Source organism: Panthera pardus, unplaced genomic scaffold (assembly GCF_024362965.1).
Source record: "Panthera pardus isolate Hobbes unplaced genomic scaffold, ASM2436296v1 HiC_scaffold_21, whole genome shotgun sequence".
In the NCBI taxonomy this organism is placed as follows: Eukaryota; Metazoa; Chordata; class Mammalia; order Carnivora; family Felidae; genus Panthera; species Panthera pardus.
Genome location: NW_026526777.1, coordinates 16111895 through 16134885, shown reverse-complemented (window position 1 = coordinate 16134885; position 22991 = coordinate 16111895). Strand labels below are relative to the sequence as shown.

The 22991-nt window shown below is 37.4% G+C and overlaps 1 long non-coding RNA gene across 1 annotated transcript in view; it reads left to right on the top strand.

Moving 5' to 3' along the window:
* The window catches only part of LOC109276567 (uncharacterized), a 32104-nt gene extending 31757 nt beyond the window's left edge, over positions 1-347 (top strand). Inside the window, exon 4 of the long non-coding RNA XR_002084728.2 lies at positions 13-347. This is a non-coding gene — a long non-coding RNA (uncharacterized LOC109276567). The remainder of the gene's footprint in view (positions 1-12) is intronic.
* The last annotated feature ends 22644 nt before the right edge of the window (positions 348-22991 follow it).

Below are 22991 nucleotides of genomic sequence, written 5' to 3'. Positions count from 1 at the left end.
CTCTCCCAAAAGATGGTAATGGGGAGATGAGAGCCTAAAGGAACATATGGTTGTCTTTGCCTTCCGAAGCTTATGCATGAGCTAAGAGTGTAAAGCCACTAAGGTAAAATCCTGGAGGAAATGGCCTTTTGCTAGCTGAAAAACTCTTTTTATTTGGTGGGGAGGGGAGTAAAGTTAGATCTTGATACGATTTTATATAGACAGGGAAGGACTGGATTTCTTTGTATAATAAGGTAGAAAAGGTGTCCTACTTTGTAAAGCTGAGTGCTGGGTAAATGTGTATTCACTTTATTATTCATAAATATGTCTATGCACATTATATTTTGATTTCTAAAACAATCCATTTAAAAAACTGAGCCATTTTCCCCAAACATAAATATATATAATATTTAAATTATATTTTTTAAATGTTGCTTAAATATATATTTAAATAAATATAAATATAAATATATATTTTTGTTGATTCAGAAAGAAACAGCAGAAAAGCTTCACATCTTAGTGGACCCTTGCCTGCATTCAGGAGTGAAAAAGGTTGAGTTCTAGTACAGACTCATAAGATAAGAAATTGTGACCTTGAGAAAGGCATTTCTCTGAAATTTATCTGTGAAACAGGGATTATATTTTCAAACTGGGAGGGTTCACCAAACTCAGATTCTTATTTTATAGATAAAGAAATTGAAGCCAAGATTGATTAAATAACTTGATTGAGGACAAGGGTGTTCTGATCACAAAGCCTCAGGTGGAGCCCGGGGCCCAAGCTTCCAATGGTCTAGCCACTGAACAGACTTAACAGAAGCACCTGTGGGGTCTACCTATCAGAGCTTTGTGGAATCCAAGGTGAATGAAATATAATTCAAGGATGATGGTTCCTTGGCTCTGAGGGCAGAGTTGTTACTTCTTGCTTAAGTGAAGAGTTGTTACTGTTGACCTAAGATGGGCTTGCATCCTGGATCTACTTGTTTCTTTTTCCTGACATTTTCCCCCTTCTATTTTTGGAATTAAATCATGTATTAACACAGGTTTGTTTCAGAGTTGAAGCTAGTCAGTCACCTTTCTCTGGTCAACAGTGCCATCTGGTGGACACATAAAAAATCTCTGCATTTGCTTAGAATTGACAGTTCTGGGATCCTGAAGGTCTTTCAAGCCTCAGGCAGGCAAGTCCAAGTTGCAATTTTAAACAATGTTAGAAAGACACAGTGCTTACCATGGTGTGGGAGTTCAAGAAACAGAAAGAGGATTATAAATTAAGCTTTAGTAATATCAACAGAGCTTTCAAGAAGCTAGAAATCACCCAAGGAAGTAATTTTTTAATGGACTGCACTGATCTTCCTGATAGCTCATGACTCCCTAAGATAGTATGTCTAATTTATGTCATAAATAATTTAAAAGCACATTTTATCCTTTCCTTCCCCCTTTACTCTTGTCACTACTGAAGCAGATAGCTAAAGAAGGGGCAACTTTGAGAAAATGAAAACATAACAAAACAGCAACAGCAACAACAGCAAAAAGAAATCCCTGTTAATGTGTAGTTTCAAGGTTCAAAAAGCCCAAATGCTTGTGGCAATAAAGAATATTCAGACACAAATGTGAAAGAATGGTCCAGATCCAGGCAGGGAAAGCCTGGGTGGGCAGGCAGGGATGGGGCTGTCGGGAAATGTGGAAGGAGTAGAGGAGAAGAGGGTGATGAGCTTGTCAGGTTCACGGGTTCCACACTGTCACAACGTCCAGGGAGACAGGCTCAATCAGGAAGCAGCCTCCTCTTATGTCTCAGCAGATGCTGCTGCAGAGAGTTTTGTGGAGATTCTTTTGCACTCGCAATTAAGGAAGCAGATTTTTCCTGTACCAACAGAAACATGCGAGACCACACTCTTGAAAGGTCAGGGAAGCAGGGCCATAAGGACAGTGACCTTGGCAGTCTCAGTCATGGACTGATGACATCAAAGATGAGATTGTCCCTCCTTTCCACCTCCCTACCACAACGGTACTAAATAAACTGTGATGGTGACCTTTATGTGTCACCTTGGCTGGGTCACAGTACCTGGATAATTGCTTAAGCATTCTTCTAGACATTTCTGTGAAGGTGTGTTTTAGATGAAATTAACATTTAAGTCAGGAGACTTTGGGCAAAGCAGATTATCTTCCATAATGTGGGTGGGCCTCCTCCAAATCAGTTGAAGGCCTTAATAGAAAAAGACTAAAGTTCCCAGAAGAAAGGGAATACTGCCAACAGACTTCTTTCAGATGCAAACTAGACTGTGTCTTGGGTCTCCATCCTGCCAGCCTACTCTGCAGATTTTGAACTTGCACCTCCATGATCATGTGAGCCGATTTCCAAAAATAAACATCTATGTATAGATACACATATATGTGTACACACACACACACACACACACACACACACATCCTATTGTCCTATTAGTTCTGGGTTTTGTTTGTTTGTTTTTTGAGAGAGACCGTAAGTGGGGGACAGGGGCAGCGGGAGAGAGAGAGAGAGAGAGAGAGAGAGAGAGAGAATCTCAAGCAAGGTCCATGCACAGCACAGAGCTCGAATTGGGGCTCAATCCCACAACCCTAGGATCATGACCTGAACTGAAATCAAGAGTTGGACGGCCAACCGACTGAGCCACCCAGGCTCCCCTGGTTCCATTTCTTTGAGGAACCCTGACTAATGCATAGGTTCCCAGAGATTAGACAAAACTCAGGATAAAGCATACTTATATGATAGGGGAAAGAGACTAATTGATAGTAAGATCCTGTTATTTCTGGTAGAATGGAAGATTAAAATAGAATTAAGTTGTTATACAGAAATAAAAATGCGCAATTTGTTTATACACTGAGGTGCGAGTCTGCTGCATCAATGAGAGGAGAGTCATGGAGGAAATGTGCTTTTATGCTGCCTAAGAGAATCCAGGCCAGGACTATCAAGTGCTGGTTATGTTGCTTTTCTTCTGTAGCACTGACAGATTTCTCAGCAGCATTGTTTGCAAAAAAACAAAAAACAAAAACAAAACAAAAACAAAACAAACTATTTAAATTTTTGTAATGTTTATTTATTTTTGAGAGAGAGAGAGACAGAGTGCAAGTGGGCGAGGGGCAGAGAGAGAGGGAGACACAGAATCCCAAGCAGGCTCCAGGCTCCGAGCTGTCAGCACAGAGCCTGACATGGAGCTAAAACTTGAGAAGGGTGAGATCATGACCTGAGCCAAAGTCGGATGCTTAACTGACTGAGCCACCCAGGTGTCCCTGCAAAAACTATTTACATATCATTTTCATTAAAGTAAATATATAATGCAAAACTAATTTGTAAGTTTCTAATAAAGCAAAAATTGTCTTTAATTGCATATCAGAGTGACTACAGTACATCTTAATTCGTCTCAAAATACAAACCTTTAGAATGCATTGTTACCAGATACATGAGATCTGTTTTTGTTTTTTTGTTTTAGATCTGTTTTTGATACTGAGGGATAAGCTAGTTATTACTTTGATGTGAAAATTCGCATTTAAGAAGTTGCTTTATTTTTCCCACATGGCTGTTGACTCAGAACAAATAATATTTTGCCAACAATTTTTAATTCATCCATGCTTTATTTTTAGATTTGATATTATAAAAATCTTTCTATCTTTGCTTTGACTTGTTTGTTACCATTATTTTCCTAATCAACTTTTGACACAACTCAGGAAATTTTTTCCAAAGTATATTTTCAATTTATCTTAAAAATATTATTTTACTAATAATTCAAAGACATTTACCCCAAATGCATGTTTAATTTATGTGTAGGTCATGTGTCTATCAGAGAATAGCTTATATTAGCTTTTAAAACAGAAGATATCTATATCAGCAATATATAGCCCAAGACAGATCTACTGTCATTTTGATATAATGCACCTGTTTACCACATCTATCTGGGAATAAACAGAGTGAATAGATTTGGCCTGTGGACCATCTGGGCGGTGAGTTACCTAAAGAAACAGGTCAATAGCATTGTGACAAAAGTCACAACCTGGAGTAAAAGTTTGTAAAGGGTCTCAGGGACCTCTCTGCCAGAGGTAATGCAATACATCTTAACACTTCAGAATTGTTGGATGAGATCCTTTTGAAGTATTTTACTAGAAAAAACTTTAGGAAACATTTTTCCTTTCATCTACCGAGAAAGGTGACAAGATAATATATTATCTCAGTGGTTGAAGATAATATATTATCTCAGTGGTTGAATAACAGTAAAATTTTTAAAGCATTTTCATATGCTTTATACTTATGCCCACCTATCCTGATATCCAAAAATCTTTAGAGTGTGTTCCCAAAAAAAAAAAAAAGAAAGAAAGAAAACAATGATAATGACCTTAGCTTGAAAATAAATGAAGGAAGATAATCTACCCCCATCTATATCTACAAAAATAATAAGTTTAGGTTTGACATCCATATGAAATAAGTGCTCAGTAATCAAATATGCAGTGAAAACGACAGGGTATTTCAAAAATGTTAATGGTTTTATTGTTTTATATTTTCAGAAAACTATTTTAGTCTTCTTTTTTAGTTTGTTCTATTTTACTTCCTTGAGGTCTAGAGCATTTCAGTTCCATCACTGGATCAGCCACAGAAGCTCACAGATCCCTACCCCAGCCGGTCCTCTCTTAGGGGTCAAAACAATTCTCATCAGGTGTCTCTTCCCACTTAGAGTGGCTTGGAAGTTAAGTCCTAGTGCTGGAGTCTGGTGTGTGGAACCTCCTCTTAACAAAGCAAATTGTCTTTCCTTGATGCCCAAGACAAAAATGATGACCAAACCACCTAGTCTCAAAATAGAACCCATGTTTTGCTGTACTTTAACAGAAAGGCTGTGTTCATGAAGATACCATATACCGTTATAGGGAGTGTCTGTGCTCCAGTCATGTCTGGTAGGTCCTGTATTTTTTTCCTCCCATTGGTAATATGCAGCCATATGAACACTCTGTTTCTGTTTCAGTTGGGTTCCCGCCCCCCCCACCCCCCTCCCCATCATCCTTAAGTGGATTCAAAGAACTTGCCAAAGCCAGGTCTCCATGGCCCTTTGCTGAACTCTTTAATTAATTGTTTCAGTCATATAAATGTTCAACAAAAGATCACCTCTATTAAATACTCATAATATTAGCCACGGGTACCTTCATCTAGAACATAGATAACAAAGTGAGGAAAGACAAGCTTAAATTGTAAACTAACCCATTAGGTAGCTGAGACCCACACAGGCCAGCACAAAAGGGGGTCTTCCTTCTCACTAGGAAGGGGATGGAGAGACGATTCAACCTTCCCAGCCTATTTATTCAATGACTATCTGAGAGCCATTGAAGAAGGAGAAAGAAAGAATTGGTTTAAAATAAATAGCATTTGGAGAGTCTCAGCCTGTCTTCACATATCTTTCCTATTACTCTGGCTCTTATCATAACATGTCTTCATCCTTACCCCCTCATCCTAAGGCAAGTCGGGAAGGCTAATACAGATTAGAAGTCCTCTCCTTCACCTCCAGCATGCAGAGGAGGACTCATCAGGGTCAGAAGGGATGGGGCAGAACTTCGGCCAGTCACTTCCCTCCAGCTGCATCCTAAAACTAATCCCACATCGAGGAGGAAAGTACTGAGTTGGATATATGACAAGGTTACTGGAGGAGGGAATAAGGGAAGAAAGCGTTTTCAGATTTGAGAACTGAGTTCAGGTTCTGTGATGCTCATTCAGTCATTGGCTCCCATTCTGAAGACAAAACACTAAGACCAGATCATATTACTAAATGTGAACTTTAGGCACCTCAGGATGCTTACACTGAACTTGCTGCAATTGTCTAGATGTGCTTGCAAACTTGGAAGTAGAGCTGTGTGTCCAGTGCAGTTTTGGGCATCATTTTACCAATGGAAACAACTATTAACATGTGTTTTGTAAGGGCACAACTGTGACCGTGTGACACACACTAAAATCAGAAACTGAATAATTTAAATTAATTAACCTCATTACGTGATGAACACTGTTCAAGGAGCTGAGAAGGATGCAAAGAAATATGAGTGAAGATCTGTTCTTCACAAGATTAAAATTCTTAGGAAATGAGCAAAATGTTCCAAAATGGGTAAACTGAATGATTCCACAGCACTGCTGTGGGGTTGAGGTGATGGTACCGAAGGCAATGGATGCATCTGAAAATGCAATGGTAGAGGAAGAAACAAATCATTCCTAATAGTGCATAAGACATTTTCAGGACATATTCAATTTGGAAACAATTCCTTTTCTGCCAAAAAGCATAAATACACATAAAGTTTCTCACCAGATTTACAGATATCTATAGCATGTATTTTAAGAGAGCATATTGGGAGAGGATGAGACTTATTTAATTTTTTAAATCAGCCAAGATACATGTGTAACAGCTTACTCACTGAGAATTAGTGTCTCAGATGTGTTTTTTTTTTTTGGGGGGGGGGTCTTAGATATTGTTTTATCAATCACTTCATTTATTTTTCTATCATCAGTTTATTTATTTTAAGCGTTAGTGCTATTTAAAATTTACTCCCTGCTTTGGGTCTCCAATATTAGATTTTTCATTTTCCTGTGGGAACACAATGCCTTTATTATGGAAAGGGCTGTTAGAGTGTTGTCTTGTAAGTATAGGGACAAAAGGTAAGCCTTTGTCCTTTGTGGTGCTGTGGGGATGGGATATTTTTTTCTCCATGTTCCCTTCAGGTACAGAGCATCCCTGAGGCAGATGGACCCTTGAACTCTCCTGTCCCCAAAGCCTGGTTGTGGCTCTGAAAGCAGGCTCGGGAACTCTCCTGAGGTCAGCATTTGCAAACAGTGGATGTGCTGGCCCAGCTGAGTCCCCCTACTCTCGAGCCACAAAGAAGACTGATTTTTGGACTGGAGTAGGCAAACCTTGTGGATCTTGGAAATTTGGGCAATGGGAAGCCCTCTGGTATTAAAAATTGCTTGTACTTTTAACGATAAAGGAAATAAGGTCTTGTCGCGTACTCTAAGCTAGTAAAAGAGAACATACTGGCTATGGTTTTACATGTATCAGAGTTGATTGCAAAACAATTTGGAACATGAAATAGTAGTAGTAACTATCATGCATGTGATGCTTGGCTAAAGCAAGCCTGCCTTCTAAGTTTTTTATATTTGTTTCTGAATATATGCTTAGGGAAATTTCTGAAAGCTTGTCACTAAGATATTAAAGCTGGTTATGTCTGGGAGGTAGGCTATAGGGTGATTTTTAGTCATAGCAAAATCACACACAATTTATGCAAGTAGAAATAAGAACCATTGTAAGTCTATAAAGCAGTTTGTTATTGTGTTTAGTATTACAAAAATGAAGATTCCACATATATAAAGTATAAATATTTCTATATATGATATATGTGATGATTCTCAGTTGATTGGACCTACCCTTTATTTACCTACATATGTTTACTCAATCCTCACAACAATAGTATGACATGAAAAAAACATGGCACAAAAGAGACAGAAAGGTCTCATGTACTTGATGACTGTCTCTCCCAGGTGACTAGCCCTGTCCCTGATTGCTATCTTGCTTGCTATGGATGAAAGGTCCGGAGTCACACCAAGAAATGAAGGAAGGTAGACTAGTTGCAGATCAGAAACCTTAAAATGCCTTAAAATGGATTAAGCATATCTCTTCCTGTGACTGGCTGTATAACATCATTTTAGTTAGAAACAGCATTGTGTTCAGCTAAGAGAAGTTGGCACTATATTTGCACTTCCTTTTCCCCATAAGCTGTATAAGTTAGGTTTGCAGATATATTCAAAGTTTAGTCTTTGTCATATCCAGGGTTTTGTTTAATTTAGAGGGATAAATAATCAAATGTTGACAGAAATGAGCAATGCTCCATTCAAAAAATCTAATCTTTCTGGCCTTTGTTAAAGAAACATCAGGGAAAATTGATGACCGTGAAGATTTATATTTATTAATCTAAGGAGATTTCTTTCTAGCATTGGAATCATAATAGTTATTTGAATTATGGCTGGATAATGGAGACTGTTGAATCATGGAGTCCCCTTATGGTTAACACTCGTTAATCATTTTTATAATTAAAAATATATTCCTCAACTCAATCTACTTTTCATATTTAAAGAATATCTATCAGAATGAACCTTTCCAGATACCCAATATGGGAAGTTGTTTTTTTTAAGTGACTAAAAAATGATAATAACAAAATATAATTTTTTAATTAAAAAAAGAATGGTGGAGAGAAGGGAAGTCTAGTCAACTAAGCCTCATCACACATATATATAGAAGTATAATGTCTTATATATATGGAAATCTTTTATTTCATAATACTGAACAATTTATATAAATTGTGTGTACTCATTAAAAAACTCAAATGCAAAGTACTGTAAATGAGACCAAACAGAGGTTATTTATTCAGAACTCACAGGAGCAAGGGATTCAACCACCATCACTTGCATTTGGCAGAGACTCAAAGGCAGAGATGGGGAGATAATGCCTTACGGTGGGAAGAAGGAAGTTTCAGACGTGCTCTTCTGGGTGATGATGACTGGCGTGAGGAAGGTGGAGGGACTTCTAGAGCCCCCTTCTGTAGGCTAACTAGAGGAAGGGCATGTTGTGTGATTGGTTAGAGGAACATGTTTTGCTTTCTCTGGATGGTTCAGAGTTGGAGGTGGAGGTAAAAAACAGAGAATCTTGCAGTCATTGACCACACCCTCCCTGTTCGGGGCTATTGGTTACACAAGTGTGGTTTGGCTTCTCAGCTGGTGGAAGCTTCCTTTGATGCAGAGGTTGAAAGTCAGAATTCTATTATCACATATGGCCTGGCCATTGCCTATCCCTATATTAAGTTTCTTACTATTCATGATTTGAATTTAACTTAAAATGTTCTCCTTTAATAATAGGTTCAATCAATACTTCCTGATAACATTATCATTAATAGCTAAATATTATTTCATTTCATAGATGTGCTATACTTTCATACCTATCTTAGAGATATGCCATAATATAATATCAGCCCTCTTTTTAATGTCACTTGAATAATTTCAAATTGCCTGTATTTTAACAAGAATGAAATAAACTTCCTTGAAGATAGTTATATTTACCTTTTTCCATTTGTATTTTAAATATAAATTTTTAGACATTTTCATGCATGGAATCTGAATACAGAGTACTAAACTGTTCTCTAATTAAAATGCTTATTAACTCCCTATGTGGATGGAAGTGACAGATATCACTAACACTGTCACTAAAAAAGATTGCTAATCCTACAGATGGCAAATGTTCATTTATTATGAGGTTGAATATCTCAAGTTTTTGTTGACCATTTGTATTTGTTCTTTTCTCAATTGTCAGCTCATGTTATTTGCCCACATTTTTATTGATACAATCTATTTTCCTTCTGATTTATGTGCTATTTTTCACGTTGTGAAATTTTTCCAACTTCTCATTAGTCTTTTAATTTTTAAATAGTGTTGTGCTTTGTTTTTACTATGCAAAGTGCTTACACTAATGGCATTTGGAAAATTGCTAAGATTTTATGCCTACATATTATGGGTGATGGCCAGATGGCATTGTTGTCTTTAGAGATAGTGAGGACCATCAGATCTAAAATGCTGACCTTTATTTTTATTGTTGTGATTAGAAAATAAACTCATTAAAAAACACAAGAAGAATAGTTTCCAAATTACTCCACAGGGAGTAACCAAATACTTTATTTTAATAATAAATAGCCGAATACTTAGGCTATGCTATATCACCTGCTTACACAGATTGTATATTCTTTGATATACTCAACTTCTGGCATTTTCTCAGTTTAATCTATTATCTTTAACTTACAGTTATATAATCCAGGTGAACACTAATCCCTCAGGCTTTCTTCCACTCTTGCTGAGAGGATCTTAATTAGCTAGTTGACTTATGCAAGTATAGACAGTTGAACAGCTTTCCATTAATGAGCTCTGAGTGAGCAGGGCCAGTGGTTCTTTTTCTGATGGGGAGGTCTCCAGCAGAGTTTGAGTGTCCTTATTCTCCATCCACAGTGGACCCACTCTAAATTCTCTTCAATCTGGTAACTAACAACTCCCCCCAAGTGTCAGCAGTTTTAATATTGGCTATAAATTCGAATTATCTGTGGAGTATACAAAAATTTTTCATATCTCATTCCATTACCAGAAACACTAATTTAATTGATCTAAAGAGACCCCAGCATCAGTACATTTAAAAAATCTCTCCAGGTGATTCAAATGTTCATCCTGCACTAAAACTCGTATTAACTCATTTTCCCCTTACCTTTTATTAATATGCCTTATATATTATACAATTTATCTTCCACAACATACTTGCCAATTTAAAATAATTGCAGCATGAGTTAGCTCGCTAACTACATCAACTTTTTAAGATATTTGCTTCTCTTTTGAGTGATTTTAAATATAAATGAAAATAGCTTATAGTGATTAAGCAAAAAAAGTTTTCCTTCAATATTTAAGTCATCTAGTGGGACTTGATTAACTCAACATTCATATTCTTATATTCAGAAAGATTCATAAATATTATATCTAAAAGGGATCCTAGAGATCATCTAATTATACTATTATACTTTATCTATAAGGAATCTGAGACCCAGAATTAATAAAGTGATTTTTCATAATGCTGAGGGGTTGTTAAGTGTTAGATTTTGGCCTATAATAATCAATATTTTGGTATATTAGTTCTCAAACACAGTATAAGAAATCAGTTCAAAACTTAGCAACAACAGCAACAAAACCAACACACATTTACGACCTCACACATGTCATATAGTTTCTTTGGGTCATGAATTCAGGAGTGGCTGACCTAGTTATTTCTGGCGCACTGCACTTCATGAGGTTGCCATCAAGATGTTGCTCAGGGCTACAGTCATTTGAACGCTTGACCAGGGCTGGAGAACCTGCTCCCAAGCTCACTCACGTGGCTACTGCCAGTTAGTTCCTTGTCACAAGGATCTTTCTTTCATAGTGCTGTTTTAGTATCCTCGTGACGTGACAACTGACTTACCACCAGAGTTCTTGAGCTAAGAGAATAAAATAGGAGCTACAACCTATCAATGAAGTAGCTTTGAAAGCCATACTCCATCAAATTTGCAATTTCCTATCAGTGACACAAGACGTTTTTATTCACTGTAGGAAGGGAGTACACAAGGGTGTGAATGCCAAGAAGTAAGACTCCATTGAAAGCCATCTTGGAAGCTGTGTACCACAGGTATCTGCGCACATCATACAATTTTAGCTCATAAGTAAATCATAAGTTTTAGGTCTTTGGCAGTGCATTACAATTCATTAAATTTTTACCACCACTAATATATTTCATGTCTTATCATCACTTGATATTTCGTTATTTGACAATGTGTCATCTAGTAACAAGTTCAAAAAGGTAACTTAAAAAATATAGTTTCAATACTTTGTGATGCTTTAACAAAATCTGCTTTGATCAATTGATATTTTTTGGCATTTACCTTAAAAAGATGTTTTTCTTCAGAGACCTGAGAATTTTAAATTTCAAATTTTTATTTTTCTAATTTAAAAGAATTTTTAAAAGTTTATCTCCTCAGAAGACATATGCAGTCTTTTCTATACACAAAAAGTAAGATTATTTTTCTCAATGATCAGTATACATGATCTGTATCAGCACATCACCTACATCCTAGAGATGAATCAATTCTCATGTTTGAGATTGCCATGAACTTTAGGAATGAAGCAAGATGTGTATTATCAGGGTTTTTTTTTTTAATGTTAAAAAGAATGTTAACATTTTATAATTTGGGGGTAGAAAAACAATTTTTATTTAAAATTTGCTTTAAAGAAAAAAAGTGATATTTAAAATCAGTCCTTAAGTAATGTATAATTTCAAGAAAGATGAAATCTACAATACTGATGGAATGATTCCTTTCTCTTATCTCCTACCACTAAAAATATCTGCTATGCCCTGAAAAATAAATGTAAGGAATTACACGATGTGAATGTCTTATTACTTATATAATCACTAATAGCTTATTGAAATAGGACCTTAATAACTACTTGGCAATTTTAAGGTATATTAAACTACTCAAGTAATTGTAAGCTAATGGTAATAGACATTATGTTATTACTAAAAGTAAGACAGAAGTAAGGACTCTCCAGTTCTTGAGCCAAAATCTACCCTCTGATGAGTTTAACATAGTTTATTATGAGTTTAATATAGCTTATTCTTTTCGCATAATACTAAAATGAAGCATAGCTTTAAATGACTTTAATGGCAAAATCCTTAAAAATTCCAAGGTCAGTCTATCTTTATAAGGAAGAATGATGCAGATGTGTCTGTCTGTGAAATGTGTCTCAATGTATTTTCATCTGAGTGTCTGAGGCCCTATGAAGCCTTGGCATGCCTCTCTTCATGGAATACTTTCAGCTATTCATTAGTTAATTAAGTCCATTTCATCCCCAAAAGTGCCTAAAGTAACTCTGGCATTTGTACGTAAGGTCTGTATGGATTTATATATGGGGTGGAGGACTATATGTGTGTGTCTTTGATGAGTTTGCCTCTGTTCTTGGTCTACATTTCTCTAGGTCTACCTGTGTCTTTCTGAGTTAAACAATTTATTTTTATGCATCAGTATTATATCTCATCTCATCCCAAAGAAGATTTGAGGCAGCTGCATTACCCTATATGCACAACTTTCTGTATGTCATGTATGTCTCTACCTCTGTATCTCTGCGTTTGTCTTTCCCTCTCTTCTTCCTGCCTCATTCCAAGACACAAATAACCCTATATTTAATCATTGGTTCTTCTTTTCATAAACTTTATTTTAAAAACTTTATCTCATCATTCATCATATGAACTTCCACAAAGTCTTATCATCAGTTCTGCCATCTGTTTCCAAAAATATGGCTACCCTTTTAGTGACTGCAGGGCACTTTAGCACCACCCTCCACTGAGTCTCAAATATATCACAACTAAACTTTGCAGAAGTATGCTTTTCAAATTTCAGATCACAGCTCTGGTCTCCCCAAGCTATTCAGAGATCTACTGCTGAAACTGAGGGGTAAGTCTGTTTCTAAAGCAGACCTCTTAGTGGTGCTGTTGGGTTATGGGTCATGCCCTTCCTCATTACCTTTTAATGAGTATAGGGAAAAATGGGTAATCAACACAGTTGCTGGTTAGATTGACCAAAACCCTCTTTCATAAGCTACGGAAATAAGATTTCTGAAAATAAAAGATGGAGGGAGAGGAAGTGGTTAATATTTTTAAAGACATCTTGGGCTCCAATCTCCTACCCCTACTGAATTACTCGTGTTTATGGGTAGCATTTTGTAACTGATTAAAAATAGCAATGAATTTTTTGGCGACTCTTTCATGGAAAAGTAGATTCGAAATCTCTTCTCCTTTAATCTGGCTTGGCCTTAGTGACTAGCTGGGCCAGAAGAATGCATTAGAAGTAAAAGGATGAGATTTCTGAGGCTAAGATACAAATAGCCCTTCAGTTTCCTTTTTTTTTTTTTTTTTTTTTTTTTTGAATATTGTCTCTGAAATATTTTACATGGGTCATCGTGTAAAAAGTTAGACCAATTTCCCTGAGTCCACCATGTTGAAGAGGCCATGCTCTGGAAAACCATCCCAGCTGAGCCTTGCTTTTCAGTCTCCCTACCAAGATTCAGGATATGTGAATTAAGCCATATTGGGACCAACAGTCTAGCCCATTTACCAGTTGAATACTAATGAGCAATATCCATAAATTGATGTGCATAAAATAGAACAATCAGCCAACTAAGCATGCCTAAATTCCTGACACAGATATGAGATACAATATAATGGTTGTTTTAAGCCAACTGAATTTTGTGGTTATTTTATAGAAGTATGTTGTTGGAGCACCTTACTATCCTACATTCTACAGGTTCTCTCAGTCCCTGACTTGCAAGTAAAATTTCAAATCCTTTCTTGATTTCCAAACAACACAAGCATCCAACACTCACACGTATAATTTTCCTTCCTGTGTACAATCCTGGTGCAAGGGTGAGGCAGGGAGGGAGAGAGAATGAAGACAATTATCAATTCCTGACATAGTTTACATGTATGACTTTTTTCAACACCAAATTCTATGAAAAATCTACTTGTTTCTACTGAGATATTTGGAAGCTACATTTAACCTATTGGTCTCTCTATGACTATATCTCTTTATGATCAATTCTTGTTGCTTTTGGCCTATACATTAACTAGGTTCCTTCTGGTTATCAAGTAAAAATTCTATACTTAGAAGCAAACTGAAAAAGAAATTACTATACTGAGTTTCATATAATACAGACAATAAATATTTGTTTACTGATTGAATCTTTAACTCAAAGGTCTCTTTTAGTAAATCTTTATATATTTTTGTCTGTGCTTCAAAAGTAGAGCAACAGAACATAAGGATAGTTGTGATAAATGAAAAAAGGAGGGTTCTGCCATTTTCCACTACCAGAGATTTCTCCTTGTTACTGAAACCTTATAGAATTTCAAGAAAAGAATTCCCCAGAGGTTACTTTTCAAACATGGCTATTTTTGTTAAATTATAAACAATAGAAAGAAAAATAGCTTAGAGGCATAGTGCATTCCATGGGACAAATCTCTTCACATCTAATAAACCCCAATGGAAAATATATGCATTTCTCTAGGAATGTATATATGTACATGTCGTGGAAAAATTATTTTCCACTCAGAGCCTCATGTTACCAGGACACTTTAATGGGTGCCTCCAGGAGTACCAGTCACATGTATTTTTTCATGGAGCTTTGCTCCAGACAGTGGCATTCGCACAGACATTGAATGGAGCCCCCAAGCCAGAAGTACTACCTTGATTTACCTTCTCCCTGTGAGTCTTACTCCTCCCTATCCTCTTCCATCTATGCCTTCTCATCACCTTCTGAGATAAGTTAATAGTCCTTAGCTTGTGCTCAGAAAAAGTACTTTCATTCTCTGCTTTGGCAAGCCCTGTTTTGGAGTAGACTGGGATAATTTTTCTTATCAAAAGCACTGATAGACTCAATATTTTGGGAAATGCACTTTTCAGTGTAAAGCATTTCAGCTACCCTGTACCTAGTGCAGACTGAGAGTCAGGGGGATTCCAGAGCGGCTAGCTTTAGGAATTACTTCAGCCGGTTGACTTGAGCAACGCATGATTTCCATTTTTTTTTTTTTTTTTTTTTTTTTTTTGGTCTGTGAAGCTTACCTCCAATGAGAAATATTTAAGCAAAGGTTATACATGAGGAAGCATTCTTTTGGATAAAAAGAAATACTGGAGTCAACATTCCCCATGTTGTTAGTGTGATCCAAATGTCACCAAACTGTTATCTCTGAATTACCTGCATTTTATGGCACTTTTCCATCTCAGATTTGGGATTAGCAAGAAACATAAGTCATCTGGTAACTTAATTAATATTGAGATAATACATTAGAGGATTCTATTTAGCCATTGCTAAAACTTGGCTCATAATGAACCTACCTCTCAGTTGTATGATGCCAAAGTGAAATGCCAGAAACAACTACCTTCTATTCAGGACAGGGAGCCTCCCACTAACAGCAACTAGTTGACTGTTGGGAGTGCCTCAAAGTCATCAGACTCTGAACTTGACTTCTAAAAGTATAAGAAGATGGTGAGGTAGGTAGAAGGTAAGATATCACACACACATACACACATACACACATACACACGCATATGCACACAAACATACACACACATGCATGTACGGGGTTTGTTCTATTTGTCTCATTCCTTCCTCAGACAACTAAAGTCTACACTGAATGTACTTAAGATCAAAGAGTAACGTTCATTTTGTACAGGACACTTTACTAAGCAGTACAAAATCCTACAACATCCTAATTTCCTCTAGCTCCACACTAAATTTTATTTAATTTTTTTTAATGTTTATTTATTTTTGAGGGAGAGAGAGACAGAGCATGAGTGCGGGGGGGGGGGGGGGGGGGCAGACAGAGAGGGAGACATAGAATCTGAAGCAGGCTCCAGGCTCTGAGCTGTCAGCACAGAGCCCAACACAGGGCTTGAACCCACAAGCCACAAGATCATGACCTGAGCCGAAGTCACTTAACCAAATGAGCCACCCAGGCTCCCCTCCACACTAAATTTTAATGCCTGTGGAGTCACCCTAATGACATTGCTGGGAAGTTCTATTCCTTAATCACATACTATAGCTCAAAACTGGGCTATTTCCTTTCTCCATTTTTCTGCCTCTACCTAAGATAATGACTGACCTGGTGACCCACAAGCACTCTGGGTATGGTCTCAGAGTGTTGACCATATCTCCGAGGACATTTGCCCTATACATTTGGAGTGTCAAATTACCTTAACCTCTTTCACAGGGAATATTTTATTGACTTGACAATAGGGTAGACAAGACAAGTAGATCTACATGCTAATTCCCGTCACTGTAAATAATACTTAAACCACAGTCTGCCTATGCAGATATTCATCATTAGGCATTGGTGAAAACATTTATTGTCAGATTTCCCAAGATGGTCTTTTTCTAGGTCCACCACCGGAGCCCTGTGCATGTAGTAGCTATCCCCCTCTTTCCCCAGGATGAGTGCCTGAGTTTTGAGTATTCTCTCCCTCTGTCACTATTTTCTCTCCCTGGTTTTTGGCCTCATAATGTCTTCATTTCTCAAACAAACAAAAATCATTCTCTCATCTCAATTTTATAATGCAATATAATGCTACATTAAAGCTACATTTTTATCAGAAAAAAAAAAGGAAAAAGTCTATCAGAATCATTAAAGTCTGTAGGTCTGGGAGAGTTTACTGCTTAAATATTTCCTGAGGGTAAATATTTTTATACCTTACAGGGAATTTAAGAGAGGCAAAGTGAGTCCAATATGGGAAAGAAAAAGAGAAAAGCCAAACAGCTAATTTCTCCTAATATGTTGGCTGAAGTTCTTTTTTTTTTTTTTTTTAATTTTTTTTCAACGTTTATTTATTTTTGAGACAGAGAGAGACAGAGCATGAACAGGGGAGGGGCAGAGACAGAGGGAGACACAGAATCTGAAACAGGCTGCAGGCTCTGAGCGGTCAGCACAGAGCCCGACGCGGGGCTCGAACTCACGGGCTGTGAGATCATGACCTGAGCCGAAGTCCCGAAGTCAGATGTTTAACTGACCAAGCCACCCAGGCGCCCCTGGCTGAAGTTCTTAACAACTGTACCTCTGAATATGACATATATCAGAAGTCTAAACTCCATTTACCTGTGCCAAAAATTATGGTTATTTTTCCCTTTGTTATTGAACAAAAGGTCCATTATGGGCTAAATTACACTTCCTAAATTCATGTTGAACCCCTGCTACCACAGAATGTGACTATTTGGAGATAGGGCCTTTAAGAGGTAATTAAGTTAAAATGTGGTTATTACAGTTGGCCTTCTTCCAATCTGACTGGTATCCTTATAAGAGGAGATTAGGACACCAGAGACGTCAAGAATGCATAGTCACAAAGATAAGGTCACATAAGGGCACAACAAGAATATATCCATCTGGAAACCAAAGAGGGAGAGGCCTCAGGAGAAACCAACCTCAGGAGAAACCTGCAACATGTTAATCTTGGACTTCTAGCCCCAGAACTGAGAGAAAATAAATTTATGTTGCGTAAGACACCCTGTCTATGGTATTTTGTTATGACAGCCAAGCAAATTAATACAGGGTCCAGGGGAAAATACTCTTTCTAAAGTCTAGGTCTCATAGATGTCTAATATTTAAAAAACAAAAGAGAGAGAAGAAGAATACAGCAGAAGTTTTACATTTTTGGTCCCAGTTAACCAGTTCCAAGAGAGAGACCAATTTCCTCATTAAGAGGAAAAGTTTCTTCTTCAGGAAACTATAGCAAGGTCATGGCGATGAGTTCTTTTCCTTCTCTTTCCTCTCCTGGAAGGAACATTTAAGTACACATTTTCTTCCTTCGATAAAATTCATCTTAAACACTTTACACCCCAAACTTACACCCATAGCAGAAGGCTTCTCTAAGAGTGCAGATTCTTGAGCAATTCTTACTCAACCTCTTACCCTAGTATCCTGTTAAACCTTCGGAAAGCTTTTCAAAATTTACCAGCACTGCTCAGGTAACAAAATTTAATTATGTAAAATAGATGATAAAATGTTAAACTTGAATTCAGGAATTCAAGGTTGACTTATAGTCTAGGCAATCTCCCCAGTAATCATTAAACCTTGGCTTTGTACAGAATTTCTCTATTGCAGCAATTTAAAAAGTTTTATTAGGGGCGCCTGGGTGGCGCAGTCGGTTAAGCGTCCGACTTCAGCCAGGTCACGATCTCGCGGTCTGTGAGTTCGAGCCCCACGTCAGGCTCTGGGCTGATGGCTCGGAGCCTGGAGCCTGTTTCCGATTCTGTGTCTCCCTCTCTCTCTGCCCCTCCCCCGTTCATGCTCTGTCTCTCTCTGTCCCAAAAATAAATAAAAAGCGTTGAAAAAAAAATTAAAAAAAAAAAAAAGTTTTATTAAGTTTAGATGAATCCTAAAAGCCTCTCGTGTTTTCATAATTCCACATCCCTTAGCCATTGCAATTATTACATTTAGTTTTTTTGTCAATGTTCATAATGTTCATTCTTCTGTATTTGCCTTGTAGCGATGTGTACATATTTTTCTTTGATGAATCTTTAAATCCAAAAAAGAAAGCGTCTCTTTACAACTGCTCTAACATAGCAGTTTATTCTTAGAATATCTCAAAAGCACGAGCTGCTGTTATCAACTTCCTCCGGTTAATGTCACCTCTGCCAGTCATACACCACCTCTACAAAAACTGAGCATGTAATCGTCACGCCCATATCTGTTGAGAGGACAGGGATGCTGGAATATCTGTCCCTGGGATTATAAGCTGCTTTTAGTTTTCCATTTTTAGCAGAACCAATGGTGAACTTTGAATGATCTCATATACCTCCCCTGAGAACTAGGCTTTAAATTGGCTCATCGTTAATATAACTCTTTGATAAGAAAGCATATGATAAATTTGAGTTTATGTATACTAGCTAACAACTGATATGTATTGCCCTACCATTTCTTTCTCTCAGTAGGGAATCCCATGCTTAACACTAAGCTTAGTTTTATCAACATAACCAGTAAACGAAGGAGAGAGTGAAAAGTCTAGATGATAATCCGAGTCCTTACAGAGAATGATGTGCAGAATTGGGCACCTGTGGAGTATCTTCTGGCCTGCGAGGTGCTAAGAAGGCCCCAGTTGCTGCTGACCTGCCTGTCTGCAGCTTCCTTTCAGAGGGTCATTGCTTTGTATGTGGGAGGCCTTTTTAAAATCCTATGTTAAGCACTATCAGCCAGTACCACTTCACCATCTAATTAGCCAAGTAATGTTTTCCAAGGAAGTAGAAGAGTGGGAGAAAAGCAAAAGTTGTTTCATAGCCTTGGGGGAGGGAGAAGCACAACATGTAGCAATCATGGGGACAGCTTGAGAGAGGAGAATGCCTCTTGTTACGATCCCAACAGAAAAAGAGAGACTCTTAAGGAACAGGTAAGAAGACACAATTCAAATAGTTTCCAAGAGTAGACACTACTTGTGAAGTTTATAGTCAAATAATCAACATGCTATGATACCACTACAAGTCTGCTTTTTTTTTTATATTACTCAATCCATTGTTTGTTCCATTTTTCTAAGTTCAGTGGCAGACTTGTCAAGAGTGGGGTTTCTGCAGCCTTCCTCATGAGAATATGAGGAGCTTTTTTTTTTTTTAGGAGCTTTTAACATCGTGTGATTATCCCTGATGTAATAGCCAGGCTCTAAACATTATGTCATTCTTATTATTATACTCTGAAATACCCTATTAAATGCCTCCTCTCTTGTCTCAATATTTATAGCTTCCAAATAATTGCAGATTATCATGCTCTCCCAAGTAGCCTGAAGTAACTGCTCAGCTCTGATTTAATACCTTTCAGTAGTTGAGTGTAAATCACCTTCTTTGTCCATCAACTTTGAACAGGTTTGGAAAACTATGAACTTATGCAAGGCATAAAATGAAAGAAATAGTCTGACATACCTAATTGGTCAGACATCTGTCTTTCAGTTTTAGTCTCTTTGCTTCTGGTAAAACTGAGGAGGAATTCACAGCCACCTGGTGATCCTAGCCCTTCTAAACGAAGAATTAAGACTTTATTTCCTTCAGTCAACTCATTAAAGACTTGTAGAGATTGATTTGGTAGCAAAGTGGCCCCTCTTTGAAATGTTATATATTTTGTCTTCCCAAGGATCACACAAAACTCGACTTGCCAAGAGGGCAGCTGCAGTGTTCAAGTGACGCCATCCCACTTACCTTGGTCACAGCTGGGACTCTCATAGAAACTGTCAAAGTAGCAAGTTGTCAAGATAGTTGGAGAAGCTCCCTGCTGCTGCCATGTGTCCTTCTGCTCTAGTTTTCTAGCACAATGAAAATGTCAGCAATTCCTTTTACACCTGAGAGAGTAAGCTTCAAATTATTCTTTTCTCTTGTTTATTTTTTGTCACCAATAGGACAAAGACCTGGTAGTCTAATAGAAGAGTCTTAGATTTATTCTATTTGAAAGATTCTTGGAATCTGTTGGCTATTTTAATTGTGTCTGAGCAATGAGGCTTGTGAAGGAGATTGTGAGGAACATCCCTGTCCCTCCCAGATTCATACTAGAACTGGACCAGGAGGGAACCCAGTGAATAGTGGCACCTGGTAGCTATGACCGCGCCACTGCAGGTAGCAAAGAAATGCTCATGCCACTCAAATGTGTGTTCCAGCTTTTCTCTCCTGTTTTCTTAGAGGACATATGAGCTATGCAACAATTGAGTTAGTAGCTGCCAACCTCATGACTTCTTTGCCTAGAAACAGCAGCACAACTAGTACCATTTACTTTAGTTGACTAAAATGACTTTAGAAATTATTGCATCCAACTCTTTCACTTTATGGAATGAGAAAACTGAAAGTAAGAAGGTATTTACTGAAGTTACATCATAAATTTGTGCCAGACATGGGGATAAAAGACTAGTTTGTTTTTCCCCAAAATCCATACTTGATTTTCTTACGTAACTGAGTGACTCTACCCACAAAGAAAAAAAAACAAAAACCTCTCTATTACAGCACCAAAGAACTGTATAACTTCTGTGTTGTTGGGGGTTTTCTCCTCCTCCTCCCCCTCCTCCTCCTCCTCCTCCTCCCCCCTCCTCCCCCCCTCCTCCTCCCCTTCCTCTCTTTCTTCTTCTTCTTCTTCTTCTTCTTCATCTTCGTCGTCGTCGTCGTCTTCTTCTGTGTTACAGGAGAGAAAATAATGCAAAAACATTTTTTCAACATATCTCTCTAGACTCACCAAAAAGAAAAGATGAGTTACTATCAAGAATGAAGAATACCTTTGTCTCCCAAAGAAGTGTCTCAGGTTTGGGAGTTTGGCAGGTTTTATGAGTATAGAAGGAGGGATTAGGTGGGTTAGTATTACTTTGGCTTCTTCCAGTGGGAGGAATTTCTGGTAGATCCAAACAGTATAAGACAGAGAGGAAAGTTGTGGGTATCATAATTGGGAAAATTGCCAAATGCCTCATAGCCATTTGTGAAACTGCTGCAGTAGATCTTGTGATAACTAATCATGTTAACTTCTCCTATAGTGTATTATATACAGGAAAAGAAGCAGTTAAAATTTCTCTCTGCTATGGAACTTAGGTTTAAGTGAATTGTGCGTGAAATTGGCTACTTAAGGCTCAAGTGGCAAATAGAGCTTTCAATCTAGAACCTGACATAAAAGAAGTCATTAGTTCTTTCATTATTGCTTCTTTTGTATTTCATTTCTCTTCAATTGTAAATATTTTCATACTTAAATAATAAGCACAAGATAGATCCCATAAAGCATTCATGAGTCCAGAGGGTCTACTCTCCCAATATCCCATTCATTCTGTAATTGATCTCAAAATTTAGAGTGTTAAGGGCTTTCCCCTCAGAGTATGTATTATCAATATTGAAAGCCAATTCATTTTTCCTCTAGGGCTTACACTAGTAAAAAGAAATTTTGAAACTTAAAAAGAACAATGTGAACCATATACATCTGAGATCCAAACATCTATAGCGACAATCTTGAATGTTTTGAAGGTAGAAAATCCTTTAGTCAGACAAGAATGAACCAAAGTTTGGTAAGCTAATAGCCAAATTGTTTTCCTCCCTCAGATGTTGCAGAGCTGAGAAGGAACCAGGTTTTAGAAGCGTGTGTATCAGATATAGAGCAATATAGCAAAAGCTGTTTTGTTTCATTCACAACCGAATGGTTACTACACATATGTTGAAAGTCATCCCAAGATATACTTAACTTACTTGGTCTCCTCATTTGTAAGCCATCAGTGGAAATTCCTGTTCGAAGAGCCCCATAATCTGCTTTTACAGGAAGAATTTTCTTGGTAAAAATATTCCTTATATCCTCCATAGAACTTTTTCTTAGGTAGGGGGAGTAAAAAGTTAGACTTTGGCTTCCCACAGCGAACTACTTCTCATGATTTCCAAGCACATAAAGTATTCTCTTTAGCCAGTCTAAGAGAGAAAGATTGTCACATCTTCTAAAAGAAACTTGCTATTTCTAGTCTACCTTTTGTGTACCTACGTAATTTAGGACTCCTGAAGCATGTGGGTTGACCCTAGCATTTTGACCCTGAGTACATTTTGATCCTGAAGATGTTCTTATTCTAGCAGGCATTTGAAAACTTTGTCTGCTGACTCTCTGACATTGTGTGTGTGTATCTCTTAATCATCTTCAATGTCTTCTTGACTTTTTCTTTGTCTTTGCTTCTATCTCTCTTTTGGATTGTGTTTCACGACATCACTTACAATTTTTTCCTGACCGAGCTGACTTCAGTCATTTGTGAAAAGGCAAGGTAAATAGGCCTGGTAGAAATAACCATAATAAATGGCTAAAACTATGCAGGGTTAAATGTGTTGGACAAATTAAACCTTCATGGAAAAATATGCATCTTCAAATTTTAATCCAGGGATTATGGGCTTAGTG